Source organism: Herpailurus yagouaroundi, unplaced genomic scaffold (genome assembly GCF_014898765.1).
Source record: "Herpailurus yagouaroundi ecotype Mexico unplaced genomic scaffold, PumYag 162, whole genome shotgun sequence".
Taxonomy (NCBI): Eukaryota; Metazoa; Chordata; class Mammalia; order Carnivora; family Felidae; genus Herpailurus; species Herpailurus yagouaroundi.
In genome coordinates, this window is record NW_024412403.1 from 66797072 (window position 1) to 66807387 (window position 10316).

General features: G+C 37.4%; 1 protein-coding gene and 1 non-coding gene across 4 annotated transcripts in view; both read right to left on the bottom strand.

The window, feature by feature from the left end:
• The window catches only part of GSK3B (glycogen synthase kinase 3 beta), a 198862-nt gene that overhangs the window by 152355 nt on the left and 36191 nt on the right, over window positions 1-10316 (bottom strand). The gene's annotated exons all lie outside the window — the stretch shown is intronic.
• Window positions 779-885, bottom strand: LOC121036592 (U6 spliceosomal RNA). Its single transcript, XR_005793405.1, has one exon. It is a non-coding gene; the product is annotated as a U6 spliceosomal RNA (small nuclear RNA).

Sequence of the window (10316 nt, forward strand, 5' to 3'; positions counted from 1 at the left end):
ATGTCTTTTCACGTATTTATGGACCATTCGTATATTTTCTTTGTAGAAATGCCTGTGCCAATTTTTAATTGGGTTACTTGTCTTTCTCACTGAGTTGTAAGATTTACTTATATTTTCTGGCTACAAGTCCTTTATCAGATGAATGATTTGCAAATATTTTTCCCTTTCTGTAGATTGTCTTCTCTTTCCTAGTGGTGTTTTGAAGCATAAATGTTTTTCTTTTTAATAATGTTCAATTTATTTGTTCTTTTGTTGCTTGTGTTCTCGATGTCATAGCTAAGAAGCCATTGTCTAATCCAAGATCACAAAGATTTACTCCTGTTTTCTAAGAGTTTTAGTTTTAGCTCTTGCACACAGGTATTTGTTTTGAGATAATTTTTGTATGCAGTATAAAGTAGGAATTCAAACTCACCACTTTTTTTTTGTAAGTTTGTTTGTTTATTTTAAGAGAGACAGAACAGGAGCAGGGGAGGGGCAGAAAGGGAGAGAGAATCCCAAGTGGTATTCTCTTGGGAGAATGACAATGCAGAGCCCAACCCCATCAACCATGACATTGTGACCTGGGCAGAAATCAAGAGTCAGACACTTAACTGACTGAGCCACCCAGACACCCTCAACTTCATTGCTTTTGCATGTGGATATCCAGTTGTCCCAGACTGTTTGTGGAAAAGACTATTCTTTTCCAACTTGTCTTGGTATCCTTTTCAAAACCACTGACCATAAATGTAAGGGTTTATTTTTTTTATATGAAATTGTTGTCAAATTGGTTTCGATACAAAAAAAATACGGAAGCTTCACGAATTTGCGTGTCATCCTTGCGCAGGGGCCATGCTAATCTTCTCTGTATCATTCCAATTTTAGTATATGTGCTGCCGAAACAAGCACTGTAAGGGTTTATTTTTAAACACTCAGATCTATTTCATTGATCTGTCTATCCTTATGCCAGCTGCGCACAGTCTTGATTATTGTAGCTTTGTAATAAGTCTTGAAATTGGGAAGTAAAAGTCTTCCAACTTTTTTTTTGTCAAGATTTTTTGAGCTATTCAGGTTCTGTTATGGGTTGAATTGGGTCCCCCTCACCCCCCGCCCACCACCAACCCCCAGAAACAGTTACATAGAAGTTCTAAACCTGAGTACCTCAGAATGTGATTTTGGAAAGAAAGGCTTTATAGAAATAATCAAGTTAAAATGAGATTATTCAAGTGTCTCTAATCCAATATTACTGGTGTCCTTTCATTATAAAAAGGGGGCTTTGGGACACAAACACACAACACACAAAGGGAAGACAATGTGAAGACACACACAGGGAGAAGATATCCAGGTAAATGGAGTCATGCATACACAAGCAAAGGAATGCCAAGGACTATTGGCAAACACCAGAAACTAGAAGAGGCAAGGGAGGATTCTTCCCTACAGCTGTCAGAGAGTGCATCACCTGTTCAACACCTTGACTTTGGACTTCTAGCTTCTGGAACTATGAAACAACAAACCTCTTTTGTTTTCAGCCACCTACTTTTGGGTACTTTATGTCAGCCCTAGAAAACTAATACAGGATCCCTTATATTTCCATATGAATTTTAGGGTCAGCTTATCAATTTCTGCAAAAAGGCAGTTGAAATTGTGATAGGGATCGTACTGAATCTGGGAATTAGAGGCATATTGCCACCTTAACAATATTAAGCCTTCCAGTCCATAAACATGGGATGTCTTCCCATTTATTTTGGTCTTCTTAATTTCTTTCAACAATGTTTTATAATTTCCATAGTACAAGTTTTGTCATTCTTTCATTAAATTTATTAAATAATTTATTGTTAATTTTGTTAAGTATTTTATTTCGTTTGATGCTACCATAAATGGAATGGTTTTCCAATAATTTGCTCATTTCTACTGTATAAAAATACAACTCATTTTTTACATTGATTCTCTATCTTGCTGAGCTCGTTTATCAGCTATAACAGTGAATTAATAGTGGGTTTCTTGGGAATACCTGGGTGGCTCAGCGGGTTAAGCATCTGACTTTGGCCTACGTCATGATCTCACCATTCCCGTTTCCGAGTTCAAGCCCCGCATCAGGCTGTGTGCTGCCTGGAGCCTGTTTCAGATTCTGTGTCTCCCTCTCTCTGTGTCCCTCCCTCCCTCCCAAACATAAACATTAAAAAAGTTTTTTTTAAATAGTGGATTTCTTGAACTTTCTATACACGTCTGCAACAGAGATACTTTTAACTTCTTTCTTACCCATCTGTATGCCTTTTCTTTTTCTTGCCAAAGGCCCTGTCAAGAACCTCAATGTTGAAGGTTGTTTATCTTGCTTCTGATCTTAAGGGAAAGTAGTCAGTCTTTCATCATTAAGTGTGATGTACACTCATGGTTTTTTCATAGATGCTCTTTATCAGGTAGACAAAGTTCTCTCCTATTCCTCATTTGTTGAATATCTTTATCATAAATGGAATGTACTTTTAAAAAATACTTATTTATTTTTGAGAGAGAGACAGAGTGCAGGCGGGGGAGGGGCAGAGAGAGGGAGACACAGAACCCAAAGCAGGCTCCAGGCTCTGAGCTGTCAGCACAGAACCCAATGCGGGGCTCGAACCCACAAATCACGAGATCATGACCCAAGCCGAATTCAGATGCTCAACTGACTGAGCCACCGAGGTGCCCCTTAAATGGAATGTACTTTAAAAAGTCTCTGTACTTTATATAGTATGTAGCCTGCTGGTGCTCTATGGTGGATTCAAGGACTAAAACCAGTATCAGGTACAATTTGCCCCCCCACCAAAAAAAAGTCTTGGTTGTTTTTTTTTTTAATATATAGTAGGAAAATATAAATTATTAGTTTATTCTGGCAATTCAGAAGATATCCTCATTAAGAATATGTTGTCAAATTAATTCTGGTCACTAGCTTCTGTTGTTTTATTTTGTTTTGTTTTGAACATCCTCAGGGTATCACCAATTTAAATATCAAAGAGAAGGGTTACCATGACTCACATAGGTGCCAAATGACTGAGAATAGAGTTAATATAAAAAACAAATCTGGGGCGCCTGGGTGGCGCAGTCGGTTAAGCATCAGACTTTAGCCAGGTCACGATCTTGCGGTCCGTGAGTTCGAGCCCCGCGTCGGGCTCTGGGCTGATGGCTCAGAGCCTGGAGCGTGTTTCCGATTCTGTGTCTCCCTCTCTCTCTGCCCCTCTCCCATTCATGCTCTCTGTCCCAAAAATAAAAATAAACGTTGAAAAAAAAATTAAAAAACAAATCTATGCCACATAGCAGCTTTTAAAACAAGAACTGTTTACACAGAGATCAAAATAATAGCATGCATCAATAAGCATTTTAGAATCACTGTTAAGACACATTTACAAATTCTGTACCACAGAAATAAATTTAACCTAAAACTCAAATTTGCTTTGAAAAACTCAAACTTTATGATAACTCAGCAGGACAGCAATTCTTATCAGTGCATTAAACAATTATCACCCCAATACCTTATATACTAAATACACAGAACTGCTGAATATATAAGTGTGGAAATACCCATAATTCAATTCATAAGCAATTACTTGAAGCAAATAAGGAACTGCTTAGCTTTTATTCAAGGTGTTGCCCTAAAGGACCCTTGTTTATCCCTTTGTCTTACCCAGCCTGAACTTTAAAAACAGACAGGCATTTCTTAATTATACTGCTAACGGTTCCTCATCTACTCTTAAGGGGGAAAAAAAAAATCAAGTAGTAAGATACTAGAAAAGAACACTTTTAAAGAAATAGCTTATCCACAGAAATTAAGAAACACATGCTTCTCTGCCCAGAAATTCTGTGACAGATTCTGAAGAACTGAAGACACATTACCTTAAAGAACTAAAACACAATCTAAAGTAAGAAATGATTCTAAATATATAACGAAGCAGACAGTGTATAATACATCATATGCAAAGCAATTAAATACATTTTATAAAGTGCTACAACTCTTCTTTCACCATCTTCTTATACCTATAACCTTTAGTCTTAAGCGATTTGATGGTATTTATTGATTTTTAGAAAAAACAGAGCATATAAGAATGAAGCACCGTTTTTGTTTTTACAGTTTATACTTTAAAAAAAAAATTTTTTTTAATGTTTTTATTTTTGAGACAGAGAGAGACAGAGCATGAGCAGGGGAGGGGCAGAGAGATAGAAGGAGACACAGAATCTGAAGATGGCTCCAGGCTCTGAGCTGTCAGCACAAAGCCCGACACGGGGCTCGAACTCACGAACTGTGAGATCATGACCTGAGCGGAAGTCGGACGCTTAACCCGACTGAGCCACTCAGGCGCCCCATACATTTTATACTCTTTAAATGATGGTTATTCAAGGTCATTCATTAAGCTCCCTTATGTAAATCTGCTTCTGCCAGAAAGTCATCAGTAATGATAGAACAGGCCCAAGTATATTGTTTATTCCTGTTTATTATTCCCTTACAACACACCACAAGGAACAACAGAGATTAGTGAATTAAAAGTATCCAAAATATTTGAGGCTCTTTATTATTATTATTATTATTAATTTTCCATAACTATAATATAGGCAAAGCACTATACTAAATGCTTTATGCTTTAAAGTACACAGAATTTATTTAGTATAAAAACACTTTTTATAGATGAGGAGGTTGGGGCAGTTAAATAATTTGTCCAAGGTCACAACTAGTAAATGGCATATTCAGAATCTGAATAAAAGAAATGACTTGTTCCAGAGCCCAAGCTCTTACTTAATATGCTAGCTACTAACTTCTCAGTATTTTTAAGCTTTGTAAGTCAAAATAATGATGATAATCTCAAGTTTCTTATTTTAATAATAAGAACTCAATTTTGTGTATGCACATTTGAGCATACTCCATTGAAAAAGGACATCAAACGGCATGGCAATCTTCTCTAAAAATTGTGTTACATCAACTGGACATCTACATGCAAAAAAAAAACAGAGAGGGAGGGAGAGAGAATAGAAACTGAGCTTATACCTTCCACAAAAATTAACTCAAAATGGATCATAGATAGACATAAAGTAAAATGCAAAACTATAGAGCTTCTAAAAGATAACAGGAGAAAATCTAGGTGACCTTGGGTTTGGTGATGACTGTTTAGGTACAACACCAATATCACGACTCACGAAAGAAAAACTGATAAGCTGGACTTCATCAAAAATAAAAACTTATGCTTTGCAAAAGATACTATTAAGAATGGAAAGACAAGCCACAAACTGGGGAAAGATATTTGTCAAACACATAACTAATAAAGGACTTGTGTCTCAAATACACAAAGAACTCTTAAAATTCAACAATAACATGATTAAAAATAGGCAAAAGTCATGAACAGACACTTGACACCAAAGAAGATATACAGATGGTAAATAAGCATATGAAAAGATATTCAATATCTCACTAGGGAATTGCAAATTAAAACAATGAAATATTACTGCAAACCTATTAGGACAACTAAAATCCAAAACACTGGCACCACCAAAGGATGCAGAACAAGAGGAGCGCTCACAAACTGCTGATAGGAATCCAAAATTGTACAGCCACTTTGAAAGACAGTTTGGCAGTTTCCTACAAAACCAAACATACTCTTAACCATACAATCCAACAATTGCACTCATGGATATTTATGCATGTGAATTGAAAAACCTGTCCACTCAAAAACCTGCACAAAAATGTTTATAGTAGCTTTATTCAGATTTGCCAAAACATGGAAGGACTCAAGATATCCTTCAATAAGTGTAAGAAAAACAAATCTTGGTATAGTTATACAGTGGAATATTATTCAGCAATAAAAAGAAATGAGCTATCAAGGCACAAAAACACATGGAGGAACCTTAAATGCCTATTGCTAAGTCAAAGAAGCTGCATACTGTATGATGCAACTACATGACATTTTAGAAAAGATAAAACTATAGAGATATTTAAAAGACTAGTGGTTGCCAGGGATGGGGGAATACAAATAATAGGGGAAGCATAGAGGATTTTTTGGGCAGTGAAACTATTCTGTATGCTATTGCAATAGTGGATACATAACATTATGCGTTTGTCAAAAGCCACAGAACTAGCCAACAAAAAGAGTGGGCCTAATGGCAGTTACGAATAATACACTATGGACTTTAGTTAATAACAATCTATCAACACTGGTTCATCAATTTTAACAAATACTACCACACAATACATGATGTTAATAGTAAGGAAAACTGGGTAGGGGGAGAGAGTATAGGAGAATTCTCTGTAGTTTCTGTTCAGTTTTTTCTGTAAACCTGAAATTGCTCTAAGAAATAAAATCTAGTAGTTACAAAGAAGGGAAAGGGGAGAGGGGAAGGAGAGACAGAGAGGGGAGAAGAGGAAAGGAGGCATTACAGCACAATGGTCCTAAACCACTACACTATGTATCACTTGGAAAAATAATTCATTATTAAAAACCTAAGGGGATAGCATGGTTTGAGTTTTAATTTTACTTTGTTTTTATTATCTCATTACACATGTCTGGCCCGGATCCCAAATCTAATAAAAACAAAAACCTTTGGGAGTAGGACCCTAACTCATGTAGGATTCCAAAAATTCCCAAATGATTCTACTGTCAACATGATGCAAAAGAGTCTTCTAACTTCTGAGTTAAACAGACTGGTTTGACTGCTGCTTTGTACTAAGCTTGAACACAGCGTAACTTCTTTGTACCCCAGTTTCCTCAAATGTAAAACAAGAGGGTAACTTGACAGACAAGAGCATGAACCAGAATATTAAGGTCACTTTCAGCTCAAAATTACTTTCTGCTCTACATAAGTGTAACTAGAAATGATTTCTAAACTACATACTCCTTTAATTATCTTAAATCTAATCAAAACACAGAATTTTCATTGTTTTAACTAAGGTGCTACAAAAGACCTTTAAACTACAATTAAACTGTCTTACCTGATCAAATAAACCAATGCTTTTTCCATCACAATTCTCTCCTCAGAAGAACAGCATTTAGTCCTTTGCAACTCTTTGAGGTATTCAAAAAGATTATCAAGAGTGTGAGTTAAGAATCTCAGATAACTGTAAGAAATTAGATACTCTCAAGAGGGCAATCCAATCGATCTCACTGGTAGCAAATTTCCATATTTCCTAACATTCACATGAGCAAAGACTAGTAGCACACCTAATGTCAGCATGGCTCAATTTCCCTCTTAAAATTGGTCTGAGTATCATACTGAATGTCAAAAGTCTCTTCTTAGAAAACTAAAATTTATTATCTATCCTCAGCATGAACCAGCACCTGTATACCACATAACACGGTATGTAGTGGACAATTCTGTATTTTTCATCAATTTGTAGCAATCTAATAGTAGTCGAACACTTACTGTATGTCAGGTACTATGCTGGGCAAAGAGTGAACAAAACCAAGTCCCTGTCCTCATAAACTTTATGCTCTAGTAGGAAAGACAAACTAATACGTGCCAAGTGGCAATAAATGCAATTTTAAAAAATGAAACAGGGGGGCCTGGGTGGTTCAGTTGGTTGAGCGTCCGACTTCGGCTCAGGTCATGATCTCACAGTGTGTTGAGTTCGAGCCCCGTGTCGGGCTCTGTGCTGACAGCTCAGAGTCTGTAGCCTGCTTCAGATTCTGTGTCTCCCTCTCTCTCTGCCCCTCCCCTGTCTGTGCTCCCTCGCTCTCTCGCTCTCTCTCTCAAAAATGAACATAAAAAAATTAAAAATAAAATAAAATAAAACAAGGTAAGTAAGGGGTGGGGTATTTATTGACTGAGAGGGGCCATAAGACAGCCTTCTGAACAATGATGAAACTGTTTTATACTTCATTTGATATGAGGGGTAATGTATTCATTGAGTTGCACACTCAGGCTTTATGCCATCTGCTGTATGTAAGTTATACCTCCAAGTGTTCTTTTAAGTTTGCTAAAAGAAACATCTAAAAGACCAACCCCACCCAGCTCCAGTGATGATTTCCTTGATTACCACAATATAATTCCAAGCCAAGGGACTATATATCCTCACAGCTAAACAAAATTATATCTTCTAGAACCACATACATGATTTTATGTTTCACTATATGTATTTAACTTTCCAATTATAATGTGCTGCTTCTACTGCTTAGTTCTTTGCATAAGCCAGATCATTTAGGAAGATCATTTAGTACGTATATACTGTATTCATATAAGTTAAGGCAAAAGAAAACCACACTCTTGCCTTTAAAAGATAAAAATGGAATAGAGCTAAAAAGAAGTCCACAACTAATGATAAATATAAAGTGGTGTTTATGTGTCTTTAAAAAAAAAAAATCGATCTTTTTTTTTTTTTTTAAATTTTTTTTTTTCAACGTTTATTTATTTTTGGGACAGAGAGAGACAGAGCATGAACGGGCGAGGGGCAGAGAGAGAGAGGGAGACACAGAATCGGAAACAGGCTCCAGGCTCTGAGCCATCAGCCCAGAGCCGGACGCGGGGCTCGAACTCACGGACCGCGAGATCGCGACCTGGCTGAAGTCGGACGCTTAACCGACTGCGCCACCCAGGCGCCCCAAAAAAAAATCGATCTTTAACCATTTGGTACTTCCTCCTTTCCCCACTGACCCAAAATCCTAGTCAGAGTTTCTGTTTTAGAGAGAAATGCAATGAATGCAAGAACCGAGCACTTAAATCATTCCATGATCCGTAAAGAGAAAATCCAGCACGGTGACCAAGAACGTGTAGTGTGGAGCCAGACAGCTTGGATTAAATCCTGGTTCCACCACTTACTACCTATATTATCTTAGCCAAGTTTATTTATTTCACTTCCTTATGCCTCAGGCTGCTCATCCATAAAATAATGATAATGGAGCCCCTGGGTGGCTCAGTCAGTTCAGTATCTGACTTTGGCGCAGGTCATAATCTAGCGGTTCATGAGTTCGAGCCACAAGTTGGGATCTGTGCTGACAGCTCAGAGCCTGAAGCCTGCTTCAGATTCTGTGTCTCCCTCTCTCTGCCCCTCCCCAACTTGCTCTCTGTCTCTCTCTCTCTTAAAAATAAACATTTAAAAATACATTTAAAAAATAGGGATAATATCTATCTCATAGATTATAAACGAGTTAATTTATATATTGTGGTTAAAACAGCAGCTATCACACAGAAAAACACTAGACAAGTGATTACTACTACTACTACTTCTACTTCTACTACTTCTACTTCTGCGGCTAGGAATCCTACCAGGACTGGCACCTATGCACACCAAATAGGCAAACTAATCCAGTAAAGAAAAAATACAGCTAACTAACAGCTAATGGCAAGAATAACAATCTATTCCTGTTCCCATTTACACCCAGACTAAATCAGTACTTTTAGAATAACTCTGTCCTCTCAACTTCTTAGCACATTCTACCTAAATCATTCCTTATAGATGTATTATATAGAAAAGATCATATGATGCCTAATGGATGGCACAAAGTATTCAATTAAAATCAAATTCCCAAGTACAGAGGGAAAAAATGCCTATATGTGACAAGGGGGAAAGTTGGTAATTAAGTCAATCAAGTTCTTTTCAACAGGGTTAGCTAGATAGTTTCACTTTGATGAATGCCCACTCTCCCCAAAAGGAATCTTTGTACCTCTTCACTGTCTAGGTAATAATTCAAAATCAATTTTAACAACTATAGATACCTACTATGGGCCGAACATTTCCTCAGATATAATCAAAGGATGTAAAAGTAGAGTGAGACCTAATTCCTACCTTGACAGACTAGTTAGGAAGAGTCTAACAAACACAAAAGCAATCAACCCATTCACCCAACAAACACTTCTTGAAGAGTATTAAGTGCCTGGTTCCAGGCCCGTTCCAAGGCTGGTTTTAAAGTCTACTAGAGAATACTCTTAAATGGATAAAACAGCCCAACAGTTATGTTAAGTACAGCAAAAGTTGTAGAAGGTATGAAGGAAGCAAAGAAGAGAATAATCAGAAGTGTCAAAGACTTCAAATAGGGAGGGGCTTTATGCTATGATAAGAAAGGGTCTTGAATTTTATTCTGTGAGGAATGAGTAGCAAAAGATTTGTGCAAGAGGATGTATGTCAAACTTCTGATATTCAACTGGGGTGGGAGAGAAGGGTAGACAATATTAGAGACAGAAAATCAGGTATAGCCCAAGGGTAGGCAAAGCTTTTCCATAAAGGGCCAAACAGTAATTTTTTTTTTTCAACGTTTATTTATTTTTGGGCCAGAGAGAGACAGAGCATGAATGGGGGAGGGGCAGAGAGAGAGGGAGACACAGAATCGGAAACAGGCTCCAGGCTCCGAGCCATCAGCCCAGAGCCTGACGCGGGGCTCGAACTCACGGACCGC